The sequence below is a fragment of the Pleurodeles waltl genome, chromosome 9 (genome assembly GCF_031143425.1).
Source record: "Pleurodeles waltl isolate 20211129_DDA chromosome 9, aPleWal1.hap1.20221129, whole genome shotgun sequence".
Lineage (NCBI taxonomy): Eukaryota > Metazoa > Chordata > Amphibia > Caudata > Salamandridae > Pleurodeles > Pleurodeles waltl.
In genome coordinates, this window is record NC_090448.1 from 616,433,104 (window position 1) to 616,444,697 (window position 11,594).

General features: G+C 43.7%; 1 pseudogene; it reads right to left on the minus strand.

The window, feature by feature from the left end:
* Positions 1-325: 325 nt before the first annotated feature.
* Positions 326-10,545, minus strand: LOC138259737 (nucleoside diphosphate kinase A-like; annotated as a pseudogene).
* Positions 10,546-11,594: the final 1,049 nt, after the last annotated feature.

An 11,594-nucleotide genomic window follows, 5' to 3' on the forward strand; every position in this document is an offset into this window, starting at 1 on the left:
GACAGGAGTTGCCCTAGTTCAGTTGGAGACTTGTCTTGGTTCCAGAGATCCAAGAAACCAAAAAAATAGGCAGCTGTTGTGTGGTCTCTCGTACGCTAGGGCGTCATCCACATAAAGCGAGACGGCACCAGTTGGGGCCCCACACAGGACCTTCCCCGTAGCAAGGTTTGTAGCACACATGCTGTTGTCAGTCTTACCATTGCTGACACATTGAAATACCAATAAAGAACTTTAAAAAATAACTGATCACCCTTTTAAACTTCTGTTTACATTGCACCCAACTAAACAAGAACATGTGAGGTCACAAAACACCCATAAAAGCAAAGACGCCCGGCAAAGTGTTTATTACAAATTGCTTCGAGCTGAGAAATACAAGGCAATAAAAAGCTTAAGGTGCTCCCCCAAGGGAATGATCTTTAAACGAAGAGGCAATGATGGGACCCTTTGCCTCAGCTCCCCTCGTTGATCCATTCGTTGGCACAGCTAGTGTAAGAAATCAGCTCTTCTGGCTTGAACCACAAGTTGATCTCCTTTTTGGCACTTTCCACAGAGTCACTTCCATGGCATATGTTCCTATGGGAGGAAACAGACATTAGAGTGCAAAGAGCAGCACCTACATTTGATGCACACCATTACGACAGTTTGAAGGGTTCACAAAACCGAGGACAGTGCAGATATGCGAAACCTGAAGACTACACATACTGGAAAAAACAGCAAATTGATAGACATGTGGGCTTGGTAAAAACTGCTTTCGATACAAGTAGTTTTAACATCTTGGATGGTTTCGTTCAAGTAACCTGCCTGCATCAGAACAAGATAGGTCCGTTCCCACAGTCAGCAATAAAGGGACTAGGAGGCAGAAGAGATTAATGAGCGTGTATTAATTTACCGTCATCCCACACAAAAAGCTTAAGGTTGGACTACTAGGGAAAGAGTTGAAATAAGAATGGAAAAAACCACACCACAAATAGATAAGCTTTCATTGTTCACATAACTGAGATGCGATTTGAACGAGCCGGTTTCAAATCAGCCTCGCATGGCAGTCATTTCCATATCAGGCAGTGTTCTAGTCGGGGGGGGGGGGGGGGGGGGGGGAAACATGGCTGCAAGGCCTCTGCCATGGGAACAGGGGTAATTTGCCTACGTTGTCCCGGAGTCCGTCCGCGCTGCTATGGTTCTGCAAACTGGGCCAAATACGCCCTCAGCAAGTGACTGCGATACATAATCACAGCCCTCATGACTAATTGAAAAGCACGAGCTTAAAACCCAATCACCAGCTCTAGAACCAACTGTTCCAACTCAGTTTACAAAAAGGTACTTTAATCTATGCACAACACAATACTACAAATGAACTGATCATACAAACACTGGCAATTCTGTTACAACACCTTAAATCTGTCGTCCAATCTCTATGAAAATGGAGCTGTTGGCAGACTTCTAACAGGTGTCTACCTCCCTTCTGGCACTCAGTGGTTAGATCTATCAAGAAGGACCACTGGGGGTGGAGGGGGCAACTTGCTCAGCGCACTGGATAGTGATAACAGAAGACCAGAGGCAGGCCTCAGCTCAAAATCTTTTTCACGTTGAAAAAAAAAGCTACTCTTAGCAAAAGAGCCAAGTGAATTTCTAACGGAGCCTCATCTACTTTGCCCCCGCTTTAAAGGCGGGGTCTCCTCCATCCAGCTTCGGGAATATGCTTATCTTAGAGGGAAAAGGCTTGTTAAACAAGCAAGTCGACAAAGCCTAAACACTTTACATAAAGCAGGAGATAAAAACAGATGCCCGTTCCCTGTACACATTGTTCCAATCTGCTTACGAGGAGTCTGAAAGGATGGCTGTCACTGAATTATCAAAGTAAATGCCTCTGCAACAAGGAAAACTGAAAAGGAAAAAAGCTGTGTGGGGGCCGGGGGCAGGCGGGTTGGGGTTTAAGGGAGGCCAACCAATCTGGAATCAGAACACACTAGCCAGCAACTGCCAGAAAAGCCCACGAGTAAGCTGCCTTTAACAGACTACAATCGACTAAAACCAACACTCCCATAAACGCAGCACTAGCGCAAATAATGCAAGTCTCCATTGCGTGGTCAGTCTCACCTGCAATTCTTTACAACTACACACTTTGTATTAAGTCAATCGTGTTCTCGTTTGGAGTGTTTTTTTTTACTGGCCGTGCACTCTGGGGCCAAGGAGACTTTTCCCGGAATGGGGGGGGGGGGGGGGGGGGGGGGGGAGGGGAGTAAATGCATTGATTAGTCCTCTGTACCAGAACTGCACATTTTCTTACAGCGGCAATTAATCACATGAGAGCAATGACAAAAATACAGAGGGAAGCCCTCTTCAGGGAAACCTTTTCATCATGTGTTCATATCCACAGGGAGTGAGTGACTCATTTGATGCCCGCAAAGACGTTCCTCCCTGGGCCACATGCACACCATTTTCATCACGTACCTGCCAACATGGACGCAGAAGTCTCCCCGGATGGTCCCAGGCCTGGAATCAACAGGGTTGGTCTCTCCCAGCATTACCCTGCCAGTCTTCACCACATTAAATCCTTCCCAGACCTGAAAAAAGTAAGCAGTAACCTTCAAGCAAAAAATAATTGTCACATGGTCAATTAAACACAACCCATCGTGTTTGTCCACTGGAATTCCACTGCACAGAGCTCCTACTGTACATATTCTACCAGTAAATGTATGGCATTCACGTGGAGTGAATTCTCAAGTTAAACTACCCAAGCAATCACATGGGAAACATTAAAGTTTGTTAGAACTGCAAAACATTATAAGGGTGATTCTAATACATGGTGCTGCTTTTACTCAACTGAATGCGAGACTGAAGAGATGTCCCCGTATGCGCAAGTATCAAGTACAACAGATCAGCTTGCATGGAGGCTCCATCTTACCTGTGCAGTCAATCCGAGCCCCAGTTCCCATGTTTGTCATGTGCTGAATAGTTGCGGAGCAGCATATGCCTACACAAAGGTAGGCAGAGCAGAAATAAATACAGGATTTTGATGCCTGTACTTGCTCTTTTGCTGTCCCTCCCAACTAGAGTACGGATAGCACTCCCCCACATACCCCCCTCCTCCCTCCCAAAAGGGAATTAAAACTTGCCAGGGCAAACTTGAAGGAGAAAGTTAGTGGTGATTCAAATAAAGGATCAATGATGCATCTTGCCAGAAAAATCCTTCCAAAATTAATTGTGGTGTAGACTGTGGCTGCTCTACAAGTCTCCAAGCATGATATGCATCTGGAAAGACACTGTTCTCTAGCGGAACGTGCACAGACTGCACTGTGCAAGATGGTAAACAGCCATGGAAGACCTAGTCTGTTCTTTGTGGCCAGATGGATGGCTGTTGACAAGTTAAGATTTGGTCATGTGAAAGGCCAGAGTCTGCTGGTAGTCAAGCCAAGTTACTTTGTCCAACTTACCGAGGCTATAAAAAAAAGGTACATACATAAAAAAAGCTTAACAGTTACATAGGCAAAATAGACATTAAAAATGAAATATAAAATGCATTACTATTTGATGAATTAAAAAAATTCAGTGACCCTATGAAAGTCAGCAGCAGCTCATCCTCATCAAAAGAACCCACATCACACCCCACCTCAAGAAGCCACACTGACTCCCGATCCAGAAGAGATACCAGTTAAAGATGCTGACCCACGCACAAAGCCCTGCACAATGAAGAAACAGCATCCATCAGCAAACTCCTGACCTCTGCTTCCTCACCAATACACCCCCCCCGATCCGCCAACCGACAGAGGAGGCACTTTCTCGCCTGGCTGCCAAGGCGTTGAGCAGCCTTTCACTGCACCTCAGGACCACCCACTCACCCCAGCAATTCTGGAAATAACTCAAGACCTGGATATTTGAGTGAACAAACCTTGCAACAGCCAACATCTCCAGCACCTCAAGACGATTTGATGCACTTTAATGTTGATTGATTAACTTCTAAGAAAAGATATACGGCTTAAACTCCCTGCATCTTACGGTTGCAGTTAGAAAGGAGCAAATGCCACAAAATGTCATTAAGAGACTGGAGATGCATCCCAAAGTTCGCTAAAAATCAAGGGTTTTAAAATAGTTTAATAGTGATACAAAAGTAGGGTTTATAGCTTTAAAGAAACAAAATGGCTAAAAGTCTCCTGAGAGCCCATCACAGGGATATGCTGATGTCTGGCACCCCCAGTAGACCAAAGTACTAAGGAAGCTCATTAACATCGACGCAGTATCCACCACCCTGAACCAAAATAGGGATGTGTTCAACTCTCCAGCTACTTTGAGACCAACCAGTTGCTTAATTCAACACAATCTGGATTTCACCCAGGCTACAGCACCAAATGCACACTGGAAGCGCGATACCATTAAAATGACGAGACGCCCATCTGCTGTTCCCAAAACTGGCATTGTTAACAACACCCAGGTAGCTAAAGTCATACACCGTGCCAAATGAGTGCCCCTTCACCATTAATCTGCAACGTTTTCTGGTCTGGCCCACATGCCATAATGTGAGACTCCCCAAAGCTGGTGACCAGGTCAAGTAAGCCCCCCTTAAGAGTTAAATGATTCAACCAGCAGAGCTCGAAAAATGCACTTGACCACTCATCTTTTTTGATCAGGTCGAGCTATTCTCATCCCTTTTGGCAAGTTGCCACTGAACAGGTGTTGTGTTCAGTTGAAAAGTGGAGGGGCTATAAAAGATGCCTTTAAATAGTGTTATGTCAAATTTGCTCTGTGTTCACAGAGAGGTCAAAAGTCAGTTTTTCTTACAATTTATTTTCCTTCTGACTGCAGAGTTCCAGGACTTTGAGGTGAACTGTGGGACCGCCTGCTTAAAATGTAAAAATATAAGGATATAGGATGTCAGGTTTTTCCGAACACATTTAAATGTGTAAGTATATTTCAGTAGTTTGGAAGTCCTTTGTTTTGTGCGATTAAAAATATTTCAGTAGGATGAAAATGAATCAGAATACTTTACATGTTGAGGTGCAAAGGATGTTTTCTGAAACAGAATTTTCAGAGATTAATACACTATAGTTTTCAGTAATTAGCAGAGAGGTTATTGGATATTTCTTGGAATGAGCGTGTGTAGATGACAGTATGTTACCACATCATGGTTTAGTAATATATTTATTAAAAACAGAAACACTACTGCCCTGATGGGAATGTTGTTAGTAAACTAAAGTCCTAGGTTATGTGGGCTAGACCTCATGGGTATATGGGCTAGATTCTTGTGATACATGCAGAAAGCTTTAGTCTACTTAAAGACTAGATTGTTTTTGTACTGCAGAAATGCTGAGCTCACATAGGTGCTATCATATGAGATTAAGAACAAGGTGACTAAACTATTTGCCTAGGATCACAATTGGAGACCTGTTTACGGGTCAAGTACATTACTGTTAGGTCGAGTAACATGATTTTTTGAGCCCTGACCAGTGTACGCAATTCCTTGGGGTCTATGCCCCAAGTACTGCATTGCCTGCATAAAGCAGTACCAGTATAGGGACCCCAAGACCATCACTGGATAGTTTGGTTATGGTGGGGCACAGGTTGTTAATATGACAGGTGGGGTCTGAAATAAACCCTTGGTGTACCCTTAGGGGTAAGAGGAGGGAAGGGGTTAACAGTCAAGACATTTTTCCTGTAGAACCAAACCCTCACTACTAAATTATGTGTGATTAACACACAAAATTCACTAATGTGGCTTCAACCCACAAATCCAACTGCCACAGTTTAGGTCGATTGATAGTCAAACGCTATTGACAAATCCATAACAGCAGCAGCACCTGGCGACAGTATACTTGCCAATAAAGGTTAAAGCACTGCTCCACTGTACCCAGACTCTGGCAGAACCCAAGCCGAAAAGGACAAGATTTTGGAATAGTTTGCCCAAGTGTAAGCTATTAAACATCACCCAGGCGATTATTTTGAGAGCCACCAATAAGGCAGATATGGAAGGAGGGGAGCATAAACAGGTTATTTGCTAGGTAGTCTTTATCACTGAAACGCCCGCTTACTTAATCCTTCTGGATTTAAGTTATAAAACTTAAGAATCAGCTTAACAGAGTTTGGGTTCTTGAATGTAACCATGTAAGATGCCTGAAGACCTGAACATCAGTGCCTACACAAACTAAGCATAATTCTACTTTCAATATGTAGACTATACAAACTACTGCAACAGATTGCTTCGACACCAATAGATGTGTGCCCACAGGTAATGTAACCAATGACTTTCAGCAATGCTTATGTGCGAGTAGGTGGTACCATATGGTTCTGCAGCAGTTTGAAAGAGCCACACAAGCACTATCCAATGTGCACCAACAACTATTTCTAGGTTCCTGTGCCCCTAGACTGATCCAGAGCTCCACTTCCACCCACATCTTTGACAGACCCCAAGCAGGCTAAAAACAGTGGTCCAAGAAAGTAATTTCCCCAGAAAAAGTCAGGATTCAAGCTGAGCCCCAAACTGCTGGAGACAAATGTGTCATGGACCTAAACGACATGTGCCTCTGGTCCTTGCACTACATAAACTCAGGCATTAAGTGCAACCTTACGCACCCAAAGACAATCTAGGATCAATAGGCAAAGCTTTAAGTCGCCAGGCTCAAGAGGCTGCATTTAATAGAGGTTCTGCTCTTGATTGCAGTCACGTCTTAGGCCCCGCACAAAGGTAGTCACACTGAAAAGCTGCTGGTAGGTTGAAAACATACCATAAGCACAAGAAAGTCAAGCAGGCCTCTATACCTCCACTTAATCTGGCAAGAGACTGCAATATCACGTAAACAATCTGATGTTCTGTCAATCCTTGCAGGCCCCAAATTCCCCAAGCCATCACTGACACGGCAAAAGTTGCTACCTTCAAGTAGGCAGTGAGAACAAATACCTGATCACACCAGCCCTGCAGTATTAAATAACTAAAGCACACCCAGTGGTTATGCGGCCAGACTTTCAGCTTCTTCCTTCAAACCAGCTCTGTCAGACAACAGAAGTCAACTTTGGCTCAAACGTGTTCCAGGATCATAGCCAATGTCTTAACACTAACAAGGAGGGGGAAAACCTGGTCTACCCTTCTTTATAAAGGAGGGCTGTATTTTGACTTGCAAAATGCCAAAGGCATAGATACCTCAGAGCTTGTCTCACTATCTGGTCTAACAGAAAAAAGTGCACAGAGCAGGATAACACCTAGATTTACAGTTGCCTACTCTGGAAGCCACAGTCAACTGGACTTGCTAAAATACAAGGCAAACTAAATGTGAGCCACTGCTACTATTTAATGACGCCCTTACTGTCATGGCCACTTGGTTCAAGTCATGTTCAGCAGACCTTTGCTTAGACTGTACAAACCAGCTGAGTTTTCTTCTCTTAAGACGCAGAGAAACACCAATCTGAGCGACAGGAAAACAGTTTGGCCTTGAAAGCCTTACTACCAACCACTAAGGGAAGGCTGGCACATATCTTAAGCAACATGACTAAAGTGGTACAGCAATATGTATGGTGGTGTAGTACATTGTGCCAGGAGGCTATACATCTGAAGTGGCAAGACAAGCATCTTTTTGGTATTCAGCCACCTATCAGTACCTTAATACCAAAGGGAGATGCCAGCTGTAGACAATGAGTGCAGTCTCCAACCAGAAGTCACACAGGGTATTGATTCTGCAAAGGGGGGTGTCACCTCATCTCTGGACACCTTTGGGGTGCTCCTGGATGGGATGGTCGGTTCGCTGCGTGTTCCCTAATTTTCCCAGACTTGCTGCCAAAAGTGGGGCTTTGTCCAGGGGGTGGCAACTCCACCAGTTGGAGTTGCCCTGGGGCACTATAACCCAAGGCTTGAGCCTTTGAGGGTCACCAACAGCTGGTACGGCTCCAGCAGGGGAAAGTGTAAAGCACCTCCATTGAGGACAGGCTTTGTTTGACCACTGAGAGCACAAAGGCTCCCACCCTATGTGGTCAGAAACATGTCTGAAAGCAACAGGCTGGCAAAGACCAGTCAGTCCAGCTTTAGCAGTGTGGCTAACATACAGGGGGCATCTCTAAAATGCCCCTGGTGCATTTTTCCAATAAACTCCACTGTCATCAGTGGGAGTTCACTGTGCTAAGTTGGATACCAAACTGCTCAGCATTCAGTGAAACCATTTTGGAGCTGTGGAGTTCATAATGACAAACTCCCAGACCCTGTACTCATTATGGCCACACTGCACACAGTGTCCAAGAATTAACTTAGACACTGTAGGGGCATATGGTTCCTGCAGCTATGCCCTCACCTGTGGTATAGTGCACCCTGCCTTAGGGCTGTAGGGGTGTCTTACCTTTTGCCACAGGCAGTAGCTTGTGGGCATGGCACCCTGAAATGGTGGTCATGTCAACTGCCTTGCCTGTTTCTCCCCACCAGCATACACAAGCTGCAAAGGGAGTGTGCATGTGCTTGGTGAGGGAGCCGTTTTGTACCAGGTATACATTTTACAAAGGGAATACCTGTGTGCAAAGGGTGTGCCAATTCTGAAAACAAAGGTACAGATTTTGGGAAAGAACACTGGTGCTGGGACCTGGTTAGCAGGATCCTAGCACACCGTCAATAAAAGTTGGCATCAACACCAGGTGAAAAGTGGGGAGTAGCCATGCCAACAGTGGCACTTTCCTACACATTCATGAAATTCACCTTGAGACCTATCCGACAGGAGGGACTTTAGCCTATTTGGTTCTCAACATGTAAGAGGACCCTCCACCATTGGGTGGTCCCATCCATTCCTAAGATGAGGAATCTTCAGTTTGAAATATCCAGACAATGGTGCTACTTGGTGAATAGTCTAAATGCAGATTCCTCACTGTCCACCCACCTCTACTGAGGTGTCTGCTGATCACCTTAAGGTCCAAGTTAAGTAGTCGCACCATCACCTGTAAATATATTTTTTCCTTCAAATGTTATATGTGAGGGAATCGAAAAAGATCAAGAAATGATGTCAGCAAGCAGGGGTGGGGCTTATGTGAAGCTCCACAACACTGTATGAAGTCACCATGAAGCCATATAATGCCACCTACTTGTACTCCGGGAGCATTGCTTAAAAAAAGTCTCTGGACCCAGTATGGTGCTAGGGAATATTCTAGAGGAGAAATCTGGCTACAATATTGACTATGAACTAGAAAGAGGTTACCAATGTTAATTACCAATTTATAGAGAGCTAGGGAGGAAACAAAGGGCTAGGACAACATGATGTACAAGTAAAAAGGAGTTCATACTGGTTCAGCTGCAAGACTATTGTGCACTGAAAACCGAGGCAGGCTCATCCAAGAGGATTTACACCAGGTAGTTCCCAGAAACTAGGGCCTGGTTTACCTCAGGGTATAAAACACGGATCTTTTAGGACATACTTTGGTCTTTTCATTCCACATTCTAGGAAGCTGGCTGGAGCTAACTCAAGAATCTTTATTGGTATGAGGAAATTGGAATTCTAGGTCAGCACACAAATGCCATTTAAAAAAAAAACTTTAAATGGAAGAGTAACTCCATAATTTCAGAGTAGTAGGGATATACACATCATAGACCATTCTACACTCACCATAGGAACAACAGGGCCAGAGCGCATATATTAAACCAAACCGGAGTAGAAAGGGCGATCCTTCAGGTCAATTTAGTGTTCCTTCAGAAGTTCATCGGAAGCCTGCAAGTGGCAAAGAAAGTATTGTTACCTGGGTGATGAGAACTCAACCCTGGTCATGCCAGTGATCTGAGTACAGCAGTTCACACCCAATATCACAGTATATCATTACCCAATTACGGTGTATGCTTAGACCCTATCAATTGTGTACACAAAACGCAAACCAAAGACTACTCTCACCTGCATAAACTTCATTGCCACCATTCAGTATCCCTTCTGATCAAAGCGCTTGATTATCTCTCCTACCAGGCACCGTTGAACGCCATCTGGCTTGATGCAAATGAAGGTACGTTCTGTAATACCGTTACCAGACATGTTCCTAGAAGAAGGCAAGAGGGTGACAGAAAACTTAACATTGTTCATAATAAGGTGTACATCGAAGTAAACAAATTGGGCTCCCTACACAAGTCAGCTTCAAATCTAAACGTAAACTTCACACAAAAACTAAGGTTTAACAAAAATGCATCAGTCCATTTTTTATCGGACCGAGTTACAAAAAAAAGCACTTCGCAGAAAAAGCAGAAGCTAGCCTATCCAAAAGCACAATTTAAACCACAAAACTGGAGATTCTAGAATAAAGTTAGAGCTGCAGATTAAATAACTTCTAAGGTAGTCTGACTTCTCGATCACTGTAAGGCTATCCCATTATTTGGGCACAGCAAGGAGGCTTCTCTGGAGATCTGACTAGGCTCCCTGATTAAGCCAGGTCAGGAGAAAACAGGTCTGTTCTGAGTTGTGAAATACACAAATCCTAAAGAGTGACAAATATGTCTCGTACATTCCTCGAACTACTGTAGGGGATAAAGTACCCCCTTCCACACATGAGTATCGTCTGTCACTGCGGATTACAATGGACAGAGAAAGGAGGCTGAAGAATTAGGTGAATTGCAATATCCTTCTAATGTATTAGAAAGGTTGTTAATCCTTATAATACATCTTCAAACCATCACCCCTCCCACAAACCACTTGCATCACTGGTATCTTGCACTTGTGTATATTACAGACATGGATAAAGCATCACCTGCACTGCAAACGTGTTTGCAAAAATAAAATTCTAATTCAAATCAGATTAAGAAGGTTATGACTCAGATTGTGTGGATACATGCAGAGATCTGATTGTTCTGGTCATTCTATACCATGGAAAAACACGGTGCCATAAATACCTTTCCACTGGCCACATTGTTATTCAAAAAAAGATCAGAAGATGGCCAGTTCCCGTTTTCCTTTTTTAAACTTCTGCTGAATGATGTTCCCGATGGCATGCCTTTCACCTTGGCTGCTCGCACCATATTGAGAGGTCAGAATTCAACTGCAATAACTTAGTTGAGCAGATACATTATTTCTTAATTACAGGTGAACGAAAGACTACTCCATTGTCGTACATTATATGGATATTTCAAGTCACCAAGGAGATCCTTGATCATGTAAAACAAGAAAGCAGATGCTGTTCCATTATAAGTTCACATAACTCAAGGTGACATGCAATAGCCTTCTAATGTATTAGAAGATACTTTATTCCTTGTAAGTATGGCCACACCATCACCCTTCCCACAAAATGCTTAAATCCTCAGCGTTGCTCTTCATATGAAAGAACGCCCGTAAACGTAATTGCGCTATCTAGTGCCAAATAAACACCAAAATGCAGTTAAGATATGTTGCTTAAGGATGCTGGAATTCGTTTAATACAAGTCAGATTTAAAAAAAGTTGTAGCCCAGAATTTACAAGCCTGCAGAGATTGTTTTCCCTATAATTACACAAAACATTAAAAAAACATTTCCATAATTATTCCCTTTCTGCTCATCGAGCAGATATAAACAGCAGAAGGAAAAAAACTGTTTCGTATTTGAATCTGCATCTTTATACACCGTTTCCTGAAATTCCCCTGGGCTGCTGGATCTGGCCGGAGACCCTGACATCGGAACTAAAAAGGCCCTTAG